Source organism: Eubalaena glacialis, chromosome 17 (genome assembly GCF_028564815.1).
Source record: "Eubalaena glacialis isolate mEubGla1 chromosome 17, mEubGla1.1.hap2.+ XY, whole genome shotgun sequence".
NCBI lineage: Eukaryota > Metazoa > Chordata > Mammalia > Artiodactyla > Balaenidae > Eubalaena > Eubalaena glacialis.
The window spans coordinates 84,351,634-84,368,567 of record NC_083732.1 but is presented as its reverse complement, the minus strand read 5'-3'; positions in this window follow the sequence as shown (position 1 = coordinate 84,368,567).

Genomic DNA, 16,934 nt, shown 5'->3' with positions numbered 1-16,934 from the left:
GGTAACAAGTGCAGTGAGGAGGAGAAGGAAGGTATGGATTTGAGAGATGCTCGGGATGCAGGATTATCTCTTCTGAGAAATTCTTCCTGGTTTTCCCACTTCAAGTTCAAACAGTTTCCTCTCTCCCCTAATATTTCTAAAGAACTTTATTCCCTTACAGCATGAACGGCAGCCTTTTGTGCACGATTGGTAAGTCTGTCCAGGCACTCTCCGACACCACATGAAGAGAGCAGGGAGAATAGAGAAGGCACCTCCTTGCAGACCCTTGTCATCCCACACTCAGCCGTATTTCTTGTAACTTCATAATTGTCTTACAAAATACGTCAAAATGAGATTAAAGTGAGCTACACTGTCTTCAGTTATTTTTCCATCTTTTGTCTCCTGTGGGAGAAAAAGGATCTCCAACACAATCCCAGAGTTTGGGTGTTTCTCCCATGGTCTTTGATTTTGGTGCGAAACATCTCACAGTTCTGCGGAATAAGTGGCCCACCCCTGTTTCTCCCTATTATTATTTTTTTTTTCTTCTCATCTTCAAATTTAATTTTCAGTGTCTGTGGTGTTTGAAGTCATGCAATTCTGCATTTGAAGGCAGCCAACTCTAATATATTTGGTCAGAGAGACACAGGTACTTCTTTCAATTCTGAGACTCAGCACTCCAGAAAATTCGACATTAACTCAATACACAAAAATAAGTCTGCAAGGAAGATAGTTCTATGACCCCACCTCTGGACAGAGCTGGGCCTCCAGCCCATGTGAAGTGCTTTTCTTTCTTTTTTTTTTTTTTAAAAACAGATTGAATTATTGCAAAGCCAGCCACAGTTCTTATCTCTAACTTTGCAAAACTGTTGTTTTCAATCAAGGGCAGGAGCTAGCCATGAAATTAAGACATGCTAAGGAGGGTGAAGAGCTGGGGGGAAGAAGGGAGATATTTCAGAATTAAAATGGCTGGGATGAACTCCTTTGAAGTTAACAGTATATTGGAATCATTGCCAGAAAAATGGGCAAGTCGTCTCCCTGTATCCCTTGTGAGATGTGTCCATGTGTTGTGTGTCTGTGTGTCTAAGAAGAACGAGGAGGATGGGAGAGGAGAGGAGAAAGAGAGAGAATGTGGAATGGGATGACGAAAGGAATTTCTTCCTCTTAGGTAACGGAGAAGTTTTACCTTCGAATCTAAAGTCTTCCACCTCATGACATTTCCCAGCTGGGTGATCTCAGGCCAAGTTGACCTTTTTGGTTCTCAGTTACATTTTTGTAAGGTGGGGTAATTTCTGCAAGGTCTCTTTGCCCTACTGAGTGATTGATGTCCTTACCCCAAGTAGAATAACTTGCACTCTGTTTATTATGTCAGAGATATTTCAGTTTCTCAATGCATTTTTGTTGACTGACTGATTGAATAAATACGAAATTCAAAGGAATTGAGCACCTAGGTTAAAATTATTATTTGACTTTGTTAAGATCCCATGCCCCAAAATTTATGGTGTTTTTTTCCTTAATTTTTTTGCACCTTTTGGGCAGAGGGGTAGAAGGCATTGGGCTGTGATGCTACTGTTATCTGGATGAAACATAGGCACACATTAATAGGCCAATGCCCTGGTAAGACAGACAGCACCCTTTAGGAACAGGTCACAGATGGTTAACGGGCACAGCCTGTATAATGGTCTGCAAAGAAAGCAAGTGACAATCAGCAGTTATTCAAACACTGTGTATTTTATGAAATCATGCTATATTATATTGAATATATTGCATACAAGGTTATTTTACATGTTAGAAAATACAAGTGAACATTTCTGCCCTTTATTTAATCTACACACAAAATAAATTTTACATCGTGGCATAAAGAATTCCTAAGTCACACCTGATAAATTCTCTATATTGGAAAAGTCAAAACTTTTTTTTTTCTTTCAGTTTTTTTTTCAGTTAAAAAAATTTTAATAGCTAATATATTTATATGAGTCAAAATACAAAAATATCCATAAAGATATGAACACAGAAGTATAGTTTCCATACTATTCCCTCGTACCTGGTAATCCGTGTATTGAGGTACGATTTATATACAAAATGTGCAATTTTTTATGATGTGATAAGTCATTATTTTGATGATTCTGGACATGTGTATATACATGTGATAGCATCACCAAAATCAGGGTACTAAACATTTCTACCACCTCCAAAAATTGCCTTGTGTTCTTTTGTATGTACGTGTGTGTGTGTGTGTGTGTGTGTGTGTGTATGGTAAAAATGCTTAACATGGGATCTATGCTCTTAACATAAATATTTTAAGGTAGATAATACTATTTTGTTAGTGATAGGCACTGTGGTCTACAGCAGGTCTACAGCAGATCTCTAAAACTTACTCATTTTGCTTAACTGAAATTTTATGTCTGTTGATCTGTAACTCCCCATTTCCCTCTCCCCCCAGTCCCTGGCAAACACAATTCCATTCTCCGCTTCTGTGTGTTTGACTATTTCAGATACCTTATATAAGTGGAATCATGTAGTATTTGCCCTTCTCTAACTAACTTATTTCCCTCAGCATAATGTCTTCTAGGTTCACCCCATGTTGTCACAAATGGTAAGATTTCCTTTTTTAAGGCTGAATAATATTTCATTGCATGTATATGCCATATTTTCTTTCTTGATCCATTCATCCGTTGATGGACATCTGGCTTGTTTCTGTGTCTTGGCTATTGTGAATAGTTGCTGCAGTGAGCATGGAGGTGCAGGTATCTCTTGGAAAATCGGTCCTCTTTAGAATTCTTGCATTCCTTACAGGTGCTGAAGTTTGTACCAAGACTAAGGGCTCTGAATGCTTTTTTACTTAGGCCATGTCTCAATGTTGTTTATGCAGCTGGTGTTGACCTAAAACAAATAGACTGCCAGATATTTCTCCAGCAAAGATGGGTTTACTCAGGGTCAGCAGAGAATTGCAGTTTGGGATCCACAGTCATGCTGAGCCATGTTCGAGTCTCCACATGACTCGGGAAGGAGAATGCTTTTATGGAGAGGAAAAGGGAAGCTGGGAGTGCTTTAGCAAACAGAGTCCACAACTTTTAATTGGCTGCATTCTTCCCAAGAAAGAAGAGTCTTTCCTTTTCCTGTTGTGCTCTGTTATCTTCACAGGCATGAGAGCTCCCCATTCTGACCTCTCAACCAGGGAGGTCTCTGTTTATTTTTTTTTTCATTTTCCCCTTTTGATCAAGGGGAAGTTGAAAAAAATAAAGGGTCTTTTCGGAGAGACAAAATTGCCAAGTTCAGGGTGTAATGCTTAAGGTCCTCATCTCCCTAGAGCACACTCTGAAAAGATCACTCTACCAAATCACAGTTATTATTATTATTTTTTAATTTTTAAAATTTATTGATTGATTGATTGATTTATGGCTGTGTTGGGTCTTCATTTCTGTGCGAGGGCTTTCTCTAGTTGCGGCGAGCGGGGGGCCACTCTTCATCGCGGTGCGCGGGCCTCTCACTGTCGCGGCCTCTCTTGTTGCGGAGCACAGGCTCCAGACGCGCAGGCTCAGTAGTTGTGGCTCACGGGCCTAGTTGCTCCGTGGCCTGTGGGATCTTCCCAGACCAGGGCTCGAACCCGTGTCCCCTGCATTGGCAGGCAGATTCTCAACCACTGCGCCACCAGGGAAGCCCCCATGGTTATTTTTAATTGAAGGAAATAGGCCTCTGCAATATTGGGCATCTCCTTTTATCAGTTGTGGGTCAAAAGAAGCAGAAGCCATGTGCATTGGGCTTCCTGTGACTATGTCAAATAGTGAGAGTTTATGAGTTCCAAAAGGGGTGGATCTGAGACTTAAAAGGACCAACGGCAGAGTTTTTGGCCAGGGTATTTGGAGGGCCTCTACAAATTTTGCAAACTGAGTTTTAATAATGCCATTAGTGTGTTCAACTAACCCAGAGGATGGAGGGTGGTAAGTGCAGTGAAAGTGTTGTAAACCTCACCAAACAGCACAGATTTGTCAGCATACCTGACCAGTAAAATGGGTTCCCTGATGACTATGAAATTCAAAAGGAGTTCCCCAAGGGGGGATAACCTTTGCCAAAAAGACTTTAGCCACAAAAAAGTCAGTAACCTGTCTGCAAGGGAAGGCTTCATCGTTGCCTACGAGGACAACATTCTATTCGATACTCCATATTTGGGATTGGGGAGATTGATTTGACCTGGCAGGAGCGGGGTGGGCAGTTCAGATTAGCCAGCTATCCCTCAACAGGACAAACTCACTGGCCACAATAGTTGTCTGGAGTGAGGACTCTACCTTTTTCTTATATTTTCTCTGCAGAGCACACTTTCTTATAGATGTAAAAAAGTTTAAAGGACCTAGTGACAGAAAACTTGATTTTGATTTAACCCTGTCACTTGCTAGCTATCGACTTTAGGTCACCTCACCTCCTTAAGACTCTATTTTCTTATCTGTGAATGAGGGAAATGATACTAACCCATGGGGCAGTTAGAAAGCTTGGAAATAATGCATAAAAAGTTCCAGCACTGATACCCTCCAAGCAGATGATAAATGTGCATTGCTGTTTTCACTAGATCACCTTTTTTGCAGACCTTGTCCCTGCCCTACCTTTACCTCCCAAGCTTTACCACTTCAGTGCACCCTAACTGACTTCCAAATATCAGTAACTGAGTTTCTTGGCTGAGGGATTTCCTCAGAGCTGGCGGGGGGTGGGGGGGGCGGCTGCTCAGCCTCTTCACATGACAGATCTCCAGCCATCCTCAAGCAAGGGCTGATAAAAGTTGGTACATAAAACGTCCAGTTGCTTGACCCTCAGGTGAAATAACTCCCAGGTGTTTCCCGAAGTTTCTCTATGGGATTAAGCTCTGGTCACTCACAGTGACTTGATAACTCATCTTTTACTAGCTGTCTTTCTTGTTCTCACTGCCCTACGCTTGTTCTCTACATCTTCCAAATAAACTACTTTTACTTGAGTCTTTGCCTTGAGGTTTACTCCTGGGAGAATCCAAACCCTCAACACACTCCTTTGGAATTTGTGTCTGTTACATACATCTGTTATCTTAAAGAGAAAAGGGTAGCTTCTAAACATGGAAAGTCAGATCTGGAAGAGAACATATGGATTGGAATTCAAGTCTGTTAATCCACTATGGTGTTCCTTACATTGGGTTGTTTCCTTGATGTAAGGAAGGAAACTTGTGTTTGGAAGGTCTCAGTAGACTCCCTCTACTGTTCCAGCTACTTCCTTTCCTTTTATGTTTTTGGCATTAGAAAATGGAAAAAGGGTGTTTCAAACATAAGATAGAGTTTAATTAATCATGCAGAGGCTGGGGATCCTGGCAATTTAGGAGCACATAAAGCTTGGGGTAGTGGAAAGGAAAACAAGAATTTTTGGTGGGTGTTAGATTGGATAATTATATTTTAAAGATTTAAAACCATCAAAAACAATCTAACCTTTTCTGTTTCCAATTAGAAATATATTACACTGGAATATTTTTAATGGAGCCTAAGTTGTATTCTGTGTCGTTGATTTATTTTCTCAAGTTACCTTGTCAACTACAAATTGGCACTCGCCACTGGCACTTGCCATCTGCCTCTACAAGGATTAAATCATATGCTGCTGCAGCTGCTGACTTTCATCACCCCCTGAAGGGATTCCAGGGTGGCAAGCAGAAACAAGGCACTCTGTGCTCTGGGAAAAACTGGCAAAACAGGTCTTCAGATAGTTAGATATTTTCAGGAGCCGATTTTATGAGCCCAATTCTTGTATCTCCTCATATCTAGAAAAGCACTAAAATCCTCCAAGGTGATGACTGCTCCTCGTGACTGGCAGAAACCTCCTGCAAAAATATGGGCTTGATTGTATGTACTCCCCCTTTACCAAAATCACTTATATACTGACTTTCCCCCTACCTCTTTGGAGCAGTTTCTCAGAGCTATCTGAAATGCTGTCTCCCAGGCTATAGTCCTCGTTTTGCCCCAAATAAAACTTAAAACTCACAACTCTCACATTGTGTATTTTTGTGAAGTCGGCACCTCCGTCATTTTACTATTGATTTTTTTGGAAGGAAGGACGGTGTTGCCAATAAAATGCTGATTCCAAAAGTTACCTCGAACTTATGGTTACCAGGGGGGAAGGGTGGGAGGGAGGGATAGTTAAGGAGTTTGGGATTGACATGTACACACTGTTATATTTAAAATGGATAACCAACAAGGACCTACTGTAGAGCACAGGGAACTCTGCTCAATACTCTGTAACAACCTAAATGGGAAAATAATTTGAAAAAGAATAGATACATGTATATGTATAACTGACGCACTTTGCTGTACACCCGAAACTAAAACAACATTGTTAATCAACTCTATTCCAATATAATATAAAAAGTTATTAAAAAAAAAGGACACCTCAAAGGTGTATTAAAAAAAAAAAGGTAGCTCTATCTTTATACCTTTCCAGAATTTTTTTTACCGATGCTTTGCACTTTGAACAAGACAGGGGAAATAGGTTCTCAGTGACACCACAACTTCCCTCTTCCCTGGCCATGTTAGCAACTTATAAATAGCAAAGGGGTTTCAATGAAATAACCAGATTTCGAGAGTACAATTTATTATTTTTCTTTATTTCTTTTTTCCCCCTTTTTCTTCTTTAAGGTTTGCTTTCTCGTCCTTGGTAATCTTTTCTCTTCCTGCTTTTCTTGTTTCTCTCCTGCTTTCCTGCCTGCCTTCTTTCCTTCTTGTTCACAAATTCACTCATTTGTTGTTCCTTTGTATTTTAAGCATATTGCTTTATTACCTTCTCTTTTCAGTGTTAGTGTTTGTAGGTTTATGTTAATATAAACTATAACTTATAATTCTTTATCCTCTTCTCTCTCATCATCTTTCCCCACAGGGAACCCTTATACCCCTGGTCTTGTACAAGGTATAAAGCAACTGTCGTTTTGAGCTTAGACAATGTTATCTCACCCATCAGAAAGTTCACTTGTAGGAATTCCAGAGGAATTATGTTTACACATCAAATCCCTATATGATGTGAAAACCATGCATCAGCCCCGTGAAGGAGACATCTTGCTCCCCAACACCAGCCCCTGCGTTTCCTAGCAACGTGTTTAGCAACAAGGGACTTTTGTGCAGGCAGCTGGATGTCCTCTTGGTTGGGTAAGTTGACTCTTCTGAGGACCAACTTGTAGAAAGGTACACCTCAACAAACTTTGGGCTTTATTTCCTTCATCTTCCCCTTGTCTGAAGCAATAGTGTGATTAATTTATTATTGGTTCAGATTTGAGACATTAACCTGTATGCTATAGGCTTGTGAAATTATTACAATTCCCACAACAAACCTATGCTAAATAAATTTTTGGCAAAGACAATCTCAGTCTCAGACCATAATTTGTTGCCAGACTCAGGCAAAACAATTTTTTTAAACTCTACGTAACATAATTTTGTTATGTACTTTCTATCATTTTTAAATGTTTAATTTTTATTCTCTGTTTTTATAATTTAACATTTCAAAAAATATACTCATTACAATGCCATGCCAGGCATCTTGATGAACAAGAGGTCATCTCCTGAGACCTCAGGCTGCAGACAGCAAGGCTGGGAGAAGAGCTTTGCACCCTCCCTCCCCTCAGCGCACACCCAACCTGTAACAGCAAACACGCTGCAGGTGAGGGAGAGGAGCTTGGGCAGTCACTGGTCATCTTCCCTCCTTAGTAACGGTGCAGCCAGGGCAGAAGGGCAGTCCCTTGCTCCCTGGGCCTAGGTTCTTCCCATTCACCACACTGTTTTCTACATGAGGTTTTTTTTTTTTTTTTTTTTTTTTTTAAATTTATTTATTTTATTTATTTTATTTTTGGCTGTGTTGGGTCTTTGTTGCTGTGCGCAGGCTTTTCTCTGGTTGCGGCGAGCGGGGGCTACTCTTCATTGCGGTGCGCGGGCTTCTCATTGTGGTGGCTTCTCTTGTTGCGGAGCACGGGCTCTAGGCTTCAGTAGTTGTGGCGCACAGGCTTAGTTGCTTCAGTAGTTGTGGCTCGCAGGCTCTAGAGCACAGGCTCAGTAGTTGTGGCGCACAGGCTTAGTTGCTCCACGGCATGTGGGATCTTCCCGGACCAGGGCTCGAACCCATGTCCCCTGCATTGGCAGGCAGACTCTCAACCACTGTGCCACCAGGGAAGCCCTACATGAGGTTTTAGGAAAGCAGGCACTGCTTGTCCTAAATAAACTCCTCCAATCTGCCAATGCTGCTGCTGCTTAAAGAAAAGAAAAGAAAAGAAAATCCTGTATCAGAAGACAGAGCATTTTATTTCACACGGAACAGGAGGTGTATAATGCATTTCTCCCCGTGACAGGCAGGTGTCCCATTGACATAAATGCACACCTAGGGGTGAATAAATGATTATCATACCCATTTCTGAGAGCCACATGTTTGCAGGGGAAGGGCATAAAGCTTAAAAATCTAGAATTAAAACAAAACAGAGAAAACCCTGGGAAAAACAAAGGACAGAACACAGGAGCTGAAGATAATCCACTGTCCTGTCTGGAGATTGTCAGATACAGGCTGGGTTCATTTCTGGTCATGGTTACTTTCATGTGCAGAGGGTTTAAGAGTTTACATGGAACATCGACACACTTTATCTTTCATTTATTAAAATTGCTTACAACCTCCATCTACTTCAATACCTATTTTCAAGGACATTCTGTGCGGAATACAGTAGTAACAAAGACAAGCAAACAAAAAACAAAGGGAAGTTCCTGTCTTCATAGAGTTAGATTCTAGTTTGGGAAGGAGAGAACATAAATAATTATAGACTATGTTGTCACAAGGTAAAATTGTAAATTTGTAATTGTAATTACAAATTTGTAACTGCTTTTGTAATTATAATTGTACTTTGGTGATTGTATACTTTGCTGTCACAGTGACAATGAGTTGGAGCCGAGCATGCAGACAGAATGATAAGCGGTGGAGAGGAGGGTGCTCTTCCTGTAGGATGGCCAGAGAAGCTTTCTGATAAGGTGGCACTTGAGCAGAGACCTGAAGGGACAGAGAGAATGACCCATACACGTGTCTGTGCATGCGGGGTGGTGGCGGGGAGAAGGTGGAGAATTCCAAGGACTGGGGAGCAAAGTTGAGAGCCCTGTGACGAGGGGGTCAGAGTTGCTGGTGTGGAGTGAGAACACACGTTTGTAGGACAGGGGTTGGGCAGGGTGGTGTGCAGCTGACTATAGGGGTCTGGAGTCCATAATAATGGCTTCAACTTTTACTCTAAGATGAGAGCATCTTAGAGGCTTGGGCATAGTGGCCATATGATCTGACCTTCAGTAAAAAAAGACTCGTTCTATGTGTTGTGGGAAGTAAAACAAAGGGAACCAAAAGTGGAAGCAGGGAACCCAGTGAGGAGACTTGAACTTTCCAGTTGAGAGATAGTGGTTTGAACGAGGATGAAAGCTATAAAGACAGGAATGACGTTGGCTAGCCTCTGGGTGCAATTTGAAGTTAGAGTGGGCAGAAGTTGGTGTGGGCTGGTGTTTTGGATAAGACATGTGGTATGGGAGAAAGAAAAGTATCAAGGATGATTTTAGATTTTTGGCCTGAGCATGTGGAAGAATATCTTTCTTCATTTTTCTCTTTGTTTTACTGAAAATACAAATCTGCAGCAAATCTTGATTGTCTGTTTCTCTCCACTGACACTGGTACCCCACTGGCCACATCACCTGGTCAACTGCAGCATCACAAGATGCTCAGCTTCCGCCTTAGCTCTATCTTGTCTAGTAACAAGGGGGCTAATTCAGAACACGATATAGGTTATGCTATACCCCTGATTAAAAACCCTTCAATTGGCTTCCAAATTCACTTACAATAAAGCCAAATTCCTACTCGTGGCCACGTAATCCATTGCTTAATTCCTCATCCGTCTCACTGCCCTTGGTTCCTTCCAAACATCCCTGCTGCCTGTGCTGCCATCACTCTGGCTTTATTTCTGTTCTTTCAAAAAACCAACTAATGAGGTTTCTAGGGACCCTTGCCCTGCCCATCCCCTTGCCTGAAAGACCCTTGTCCCGTGTTGTACATGCTAGGCCATCACACAGGTCCCATCAACATCCTGTCTAAAGTGACTTTTCCTGTCTCACCCCATCATTCTGTCATGCAATTCTGTTTTATGGGATTAACATAGCATACTTTTCTAAATTTATCTTGTTGAGTTACCTGTCCCTCACTTACTTGTGTGTTGTCTGTTTCATGCTCCTCTCTTTCTGTGATGTATGCTTCATGAGACAATGGTCCCTGTCTTTTTTCATGCTCTCTCTTTTTTGTATCCCCAGAGACAAAGCCCTGCCTGGCACAAAATAGGGGTTCACACAATGTAAGTTTAATAAATACTCAATAAATTTAGGACCTGGAATGAATTCAAACTCTGTAAGTTGGGTAATTAACATTTATTAACATCATGGATACTTTACAAGATGCTGAAGATACACTGAAAACAAAATGAAACAAAACAAAGCAAAATCCAGGGTCTTATTTCAAGTAACTTAGAGATAATTTTGAATATATACACAAACAAATGGGCTATATAATCCAATGTATTAATCACAAAAGAAGGATAAGAAAAGGTAATATGGAAGCACAGAGTTTATTTTGGCTTGTAAAGTCTGGGAACATTTCAGGAAGGAAGTTGCATCACAGCTGGGACTGTAGCGGCAGGGTGAGTTTTAGGAGAAGGTGCTATAATCCAGAGACTATTATGTACCAAGTCCTAGATGTGAGAGGAAAGTTGACACGTTGAAGAACTGCAAACCACTTGTTGTGTCTAAAACATGTGTGACAAAAGGGTCCTCAGCAGAGGTCAGTCAAAGGTAGGTGAGTCTAAAATTTCCAGGGCAAACAAAAGATCAGAAAGATGAAATGATAAGAGGAGAGTGCACGGTGCAGAGACACAGGTAACCCAGGCAAGTGTGCAGGGAAGACTAGTAGGAGGGAATGAAAAGCTGTGCACAGGAAAGCAGACACAGGTGGAGATCTAGTTGTGGAGCAGAGTATATCTAGGATAAAGATTTCGAAGCCCATCAGAATATTTTTTCTACCCATAAGCATGCCTCCTTGGGGCCAGGTGATCAATGTTTGCTTTTGGCCACCTCCCTAGGGATTTGCAGGAGTTGGGAGGGTAACTTGACCTTTTTGTAATGGGCTCAGCAAAACCAAAACCGAAACTAATAGTGTTACAGGATGCAGAGCAAGTAGTGTCTGGGGATTCAGTCCTAGTCCTGTCCCTTAGTTGAAAACTTCAAAGTTCCAATCATATTTCTGGTAGCTTTGTGATCTTATTATTGTCTGACTTGAATTGTAAGTTTTGAAATAGCCATAGCCCCACAATTTGAAGTAAAATATATAGAATTTACGTAAGTCCTTCACCCAGGTAGGAACATTGGAACTATTTTGCTTCTTTTAGTTATTTCATGTTTTTCCTTTTAGCAAGAGGAGGAGAAAAGGATAGTAATAAGGTTGGGAATGTAAAACCAGGCAGAAAGAGACTGTTAACCATAGGATGACGTTTTCTGGTCCCAACTCAGAGAAACTCTACGGTCGTGGGCACATCCTCAAGTCCTTGCTGGATCCAAATTTCCAGAACATGATATGTGGTTCCAGAACAGATGCTCTCTGAGCTCCTTTCTGATTCTGATATTCTAGGATTCAAAGTAGAAATGCCCAGATGCTACTGAAAAATGTGAGCATACGGATGAATTTCTGACCTGCTGGCACATGAGCTGCCTCCTTCGTTACCAGGTAGAATGAGCTCGTTACCCAGGATTTCACAGATGTCCCAGGTCCTCATTTGGCAAACTGTTTGGATCACAATTTCTTAAAAGCTTTTCAAAATATTTTGCTTTGTCTGTCCTGTGATTCCCATGCCCTTCCGTCTTCAGGGATGGAAGGGCAAGACTGAGAAGAAAAAAGAATGAAAATTACCATCACCGCTTTTAAGGAAACAGTGCTACCTTCTGTAATGTTCTCTGGAAAGTCTTGCAAAGTTATTAAGTTCAGATAAAGAAACATTTAGGATTGTCTGCTAGGTGACCAGCTCCATGCCAGAAGCTGGGTGACAAAGGTTAATAACACATGAGATGCATCCTCCAGGAGCATACAATCTGCTATGGAAGAGGGGCACCACTGGTTAATAGTGTACCAACTGTTAAGAGAAAGGAAAACAAAATTCTATGAGGACCCCAAATGACCTGGTTTGGGGGTTAAAATGTCTACCCCAAGAATCTCCCATTGCTCTTGGTGGATCTGATGAGGTCATATGTACAGAAGTACTAGGTGAATGTGTGACAAAGAACAAGTCTTAATTCATTAATACATCAACTTTGTAAAATTTCACAAAACAGGAGCTATGTGAAGGCTCTTCCAAAGGGCTCTTCCAAAGTCTTGCCCTGAAGTTTAAGCTTTATTATCTTTCTAATAATTTTACCCAGGGGTTCCTTATTCTACAAGCATCAACTAAGTGCTATCAAAATGTTCAGTGAATGCACTCAGACTGCAAACATTAGAAAAAGACACCCTGAAGCCACTGAGCCATGTCATAGGTAACGGCAGACAAGTATGTCATGGGCTTCAGAGTGGATAGAGTTCTATCTTTTTTAGTGGCTGTCAATTACAAAATTTTCAGGGCAGGTCCCAGGGAAGGATCCACTAGTTCTAAAGCCAACTCTCATACAGGAATGGGAAAGTATGTAAGGCTGGATATTCTCTGAACTAATTACCTTTTCTCTGTTACCCAGCTTTGGACCTCCCTACCCAAACCCTTCCCTTCCATCTCTCAGTTATTAGATGCCTATATTGTGTCAGGCACTAATGCACGTTAGAAAAGTGTTCCAAGGACAAACGGGACCTGCTGGAGCACAAAACATGCTGACACCTCAGTGACCAAGGTCAGGGGACTGCAGTGATCCTTCAGTTATTGAGTGGTGGGAAATCTAGGAAGAAACCAAGACTAACAAAATGGAGAACAGGGAATGTAGCAGACAAAGGGCACAAAGTCACTTTCTCATTCCTTATGCACAAATCATTTGGCCCATTGAGCACCAGAGATTAACTCTAAGATTGAAGCTTCTGAAATATCCCCTGAATCTCTCCTGATTGGATTAGAGACTTGGTCAGGTAGATGGATGTCAGTCAATCTGGTTTGGAGAGCTGGTAAAAGCAAAGCCATGGGTGATGCCTGAGCTCCAAGGATCGGGCCAGGGATCACCTGTGTCCGTGTGGATGAGTGATGAGTCATGCTGATTGTCTCTCCTCCCATTAGGTTGAATTCAGGTTCTATGGATTTTGTGCTGAGAAATATTTGCCAAACGATACCTGTATAAGCTTCAACTTCTTTATCTGTAAATCTAAGACAACTGTCTTGACTTGACCTTCATTTCCTAGAAAGCAGAACTTGAAACAAAGGCTCAAGTATACTTTATTTTGGGAGCAGGGTTAAGGCCTGGAGCAAATCTCTGACAGAGGAAAAGCTGAAGCAAAGATGCATTACAGAGTTGAGTGGCTGGTTCCTTGAGCCCATGTAACTACTTTAAGAGTCTGGAGAAAAGCATCTCAGAATCTCCATTCAAGAAAAGAGATGGGAAAGCATTTATTCAATCGTTATTGTATTAGTCTGTTCAGGCTGCTATAACAGAATACAATCAATTGTTTTGCTTAAATAATAGGCATTTATTTCTCACAGTTCTGGAGTCTGGAAAGTCCAAGATCAAGGTGCTCACTGATTTGGTTCCTGGGAGGGTCCCTCTTCCTGGCTTGCAGATGGCTTTCTTCTTGCAGTGTCCTCACACAGTAGAGAGAGAGATACATCTTTTGTCTCTTTTTATAAGGGCACTAATCTCACCATGAGGGTCCCACCCTCATGACCTTATCTAAACCTAATTACCTCTAAAGGTCTCATCCCCAAATACAAACACACTGTGTGTTAGGATTTCAACAAATGAACTTCCGGGGGTGGGGGGGAACACAACATTCAGTTCATAGCCACTCCCATGCATCCTCCCTCCAAGTTTCACCCCTTAGGATGTTAACTATCCTGCATTTCCAGTTTGCATGTGGAGAAGCTGCCAGTGGATTCCTGTGATGTTCATTGCTGCAGAGTCAACAGAGAAGCCCAGGAAATAAGTAAGACTGGCAAGGCTCTGAGGTGGGGCACTGGCAGGATGGCAGGATGCACCTTGCTGTACAGGTCCCTGCAGTGGTGACTGGAATAAGGGACAGGCATTGCTGATAGAATCTTAAATATCAAATAAAATGTATTCAACGCACACACATCTTTATAGGTTAATTCTGAGTATTAATGTTCAAAAACAAAGGTACAAAAGAATCAGCCAGGGCTAAATAAGTGTTAGCTCCCTTTTCTACCTCCTCTTTCCTCTGCAAACATTCTTCGTTTCTTACAGTTAAGGTCAAACTCCATTAGAAGAGAAGTGCTTAGAACCAATCTTGAGCTATTTACAGATTACAGAGCCAAAGAGTTCAATGTAATGACAAGACCTATGCAGTTCATCCTTCCGTAACATGTGCTCTTAATAGTTGAAACGTTTGTTGCATCTTAATAATTTTACCATAACTGTCACCCAGGAGCCTATGTTAAAGCCATATCACAGTGGGCTCATCCCCATGAATGCTCCCCGCCTCAGTGAAAATGCCTTCAACCCAGTTAGCCTGTGCAATTTAATTTGTTCAAAGAAAATCGCTGGGGCTTAATCGAATTCAATTGGACACAAATCAATAGAAATCAATTCCAAGAGATTAGCCGTCACATTCATCAGTATGATCAAATTAAAGTGAATCTAGAGAAGATTTACCTAAATGGCTGACATGTTTCTAAAATGTACTGCAAATGACTATGGTATTAGGTGGTTGATGAGAGTTTTGGAAGTTATGTACTGACTCCTAATGGGCTGATGTCACTGTTGGAGGTGGAGAGGTACATATGAAAACAATAAATAAGTATACTCTATACTTAAAGAACTTCACAAACTGATGGTTCATCTTCCCAACACCCAGAAAAAATAGATAAGATTAAGTTTATCTTTGACGGTAAGAGTGACGCTGAATTATGTTGGGTGACTTTCTTATAGATCCCAAATTGCTAGGGTATAGATGTCCATCTGATGGTGTATTGATGTCTGTACTTCCTATGAACCCTCATCTCTCAACTGTACCATTGGAAAACATTCGTAACCAGTCTCCCTGCTTCTGCTTTTGGGCTCCAGCTGTCTATTCAGAGTGGTTTTTTTAACAACATAATCATGATAGATAATTTTATGGATTGCATACAATGTGCCAAAGTGATACAGATAGTCATCAGATGACATTTCAAGAAATGCTGACATGGACCAGTCTCCCACTCACTGTGAGAATATCCTCTATATCTGTATCTTGTTGGAGTCTAGTAACTCAACTACTTTTAGTGATATCACATTCTTATGTTATGGCATTGGCATTTCCAGCTTGAAATTTTGTGGCATTGACTTTTGGATTGAACTCCAAAATTTCACAACATGCACTTTTAGTCTAGTATGCTGCTAATGTGTAGTTGAAAGCATTCCTAAATGATTTACTTCAAAGATCTATTGGGGACATAATGGGAGTTTAAAACAGAAAATCGGCATCAGAGGTGCAGAGGAATGGATGAATACGTGGGTGGTGAAAAACTGCTTAGTGTAAGGGTTTGAGAGGTCCGTGTTAAGACCATGCTTGTAAAGCAGCCTATTTTTCAATTTGGAAAGTTGTGACTTGAAAGATCTTCCTCATTTATTCATTTGTTCACTCTTTGAAAGGATTCAGGATACAGTGAAATATTAGACTTGATATAGACAAGGTAGAATGGACTGAAATTAGTTTCCCTCTAACATACAGTTGTTATCCTAATTTAGCTATCTAGAGCTACACAAAATGTATAGACTTGTCTAATATTGTTCAAATACTTGAAGGCAAACCTGCAGTTTTACATCATTCCTCATATGACAGCTTCCACTCTCCTTACTACAGTCATCACTCTCCTCAGATTTACACTTAGCAAGTAGCTCCAAACCTAACGTAGAACATGAAGGAAAGAGGAAGGAGAATAGAAAACAGTCTTTTGCTTGGGACACGGCTTACATTAATCAGATTACCTTCAAACGCCAGCCCAGGGATTTTAGTTTGGAACAGAGAAGACAGTTGGAATGTTAATTATTTTCAAATATTGGCAAGACTGCCATAGAAGAGTAGTGAAAATGTTTAACTAGAAGTTAGAAAAAAAATATTTTGATCTTTGTTCTAAAATGTGACCTTGGGAAAGCCACATAATCTCTCTGGATCTCTGTACATTGGAGATGCTAATAATACATGTTTTTCAGTTTCAGGTGAGGATCAAAATAAGTATTTTGCGATTTATAAAGTGAAATGTGCTGCATGCATGTGAGATGATTTTTATAGTTAATATTTTCTTGCTACTTTTGAGACTCTAGAGTACTGGCCAGGAAACATGAAATACATTATTGGGGAATAGTTGTTAGGTCAATGTAATATTGAACTTTCTAATATCTGTAGCTGTCCACTAACAGGCTCGACTATCTCACTAAGAAGTGAGCATCTCTCCATAGCAATCATTTAAGAAGAGCCTAGACAAATTTGTCCAGATTCACATATTGTAGTTGTCATTTTATGTGGATCAAAATTTTACAACATGTATTGTCAAGTTGGTTTCATACAGGCTTTTCCTTCTATTATGTGATGCATTTAAAAAAGTGAACAACAATCATGTAGGTAAACCAGAAAACTTGTTTTTCAAGTTACGTTAAGTTTAATATGTTGAGGTGGTAACATGGGGGTTTTTCAAATGTGTTGAACCCAAAATGTTGATACCAATAAAATGGGAGTTCAGATACCAAGGACTTCTTAATGTGGTTAATGCATTTGGTTTAGAAGAAAAGGAAGAGAAGTGC